The sequence below is a fragment of the Carlito syrichta genome, unplaced genomic scaffold (assembly GCF_000164805.1).
Source record: "Carlito syrichta isolate Samal-C Ts95f unplaced genomic scaffold, Tarsius_syrichta-2.0.1 Scaffold316027, whole genome shotgun sequence".
Lineage (NCBI taxonomy): Eukaryota > Metazoa > Chordata > Mammalia > Primates > Tarsiidae > Carlito > Carlito syrichta.
The window spans coordinates 60,602-62,181 of NW_007260123.1; the positions used below are offsets into that span (position 1 = coordinate 60,602).

At 49.1% G+C, this 1,580-nt stretch overlaps 1 pseudogene across 1 annotated transcript; it reads right to left on the reverse strand.

The window, feature by feature from the left end:
* Positions 1–326: 326 nt before the first annotated feature.
* Positions 327–1,436, reverse strand: LOC103276303 (annotated as a pseudogene). The gene has a single exon (XR_002481301.1). The product of XR_002481301.1 is annotated as a glyceraldehyde-3-phosphate dehydrogenase pseudogene (transcript).
* Positions 1,437–1,580: the final 144 nt, after the last annotated feature.

Below are 1,580 nucleotides of genomic sequence, written 5' to 3' on the forward strand. Positions count from 1 at the left end.
TAGCTCAGATTTTGATAGAGTTGCACTGAATCTGTAGATCAATTTGGAGAGTGTTGCTGTCTTAATATTAAGTCCTTCAACTCATTACGTGGAATGTTTCCCATTTACTTAGGTCTTCCTTAATTTCTTTTGACAGGTTTTGTACTTTTCAAAGTACAAGTCTTCCCTTTCCTTGGTTAAATTTATTCCTAAGTATCTTATTATTTTTCATGCTACTGTAAATAGAAATGTTTTCTTTCTTTTTTTGGCTGAGTACAGGGGACTTTATTGATGGTACATGATGAGGTGGGGCTCCCTAGGTTCCCCCCAATTCTTCGGGAGTCCTGGCATGGACACTGTGAGAAAGGGAGACTCTTGGTGTGGCTGGGGACTGAGTTTGGCAGGGACTCCTCAGCAGCTGAGGGCTTCTCTTCCTCTCATGCTCTTGCTGGGGCTGGTGGTCAAGGGTTGTTAGTCCTTGGAGACCATGTGGACCAGGGGGTCCACCACCCTGTTGCTGTAGCCAAATTCATTGTACCAAGAGATAAGCTTGACAAAGTGGTTGTTGAGGACTATGCCAGCCTCAGAATCAAAGGTGGAAGAGTGGGTGTTACTGTTAAAGTTGGAGGAAACAATGTGGAGCTCACTGTAGCCTAGGATGCCCTTGAGGGGGCCCTCAGATGCCTGCTCCGCCACCTTCTTGATGTCATCATATTTGGCGGGTATCTCCAGACGGCAGGTCAGGTCCACGATCAACACATTGACGGTGGGGACACGGAAGGCCATGCCTGTGAGCTTCCTGTTCAACTCAGAGATGACCTTGCCCGCAGCCTTGGCAGTGCAGGTATGCAGGGATGATGTTCTGGAGGGTCCTGCTACAGCTTCGCAGAGGGGCCATCCACAGTCTTCTGGGTGGCAGTGATGGCATGGAAGGTGGTCATCAGTCCCTCCACGATGCCAAGGTTGTCGTGGATGACCTTGGCTGGGGGGCTAAGCAGTTCGTGGTGCAGAAGGTGTTGCTGACAATCATGAGGTTGTTCTGGTACTTCTCGTGGTTCACCCCCATCACAAACGTGGGGATGTCGGGAGCGGGGAGATGATGACCCTTTGGCTCTCCCCATAAGTGAGTTCCAGTCTTCTCTAAGGTAGTGAAGACACCGGTGGATTCCACCACGCAATCAGCCCCAGCATTGCCCCATTTGATTTTGGTAGGATTTTGCTTCTGGAAGATAGTGGTGGGATTTCCCTTGATGACAAGCTTCCTATTCTCAGCCTTGATGGTGCCATGGAACTTGCCATGGGTGGAGTTATACTGGAACATGTACACCATGTAGTTGAGGTCAATGAAGGGGTTGTTGATGGCAACACTATCCACTTTGCCAGAGTTAAAAGCAGTCCTGGTGACCAGGCGCCCAGTATGGCCAAATCCATTCTCTTGGGCCTTCACTTTCACCATGGTGTCTTGAGGATGCAGCTGGTGCTGCACAAGAGATATGGCTGTCTGTCAAATGGGAGGAGCAGAGAGCCAGAAATGTTTTCTTTTCTTTTTTTTTTTTTTGAGTTGGAGTCTCACTCTGTCGCCCAGACTGGAGTGCAGTGGA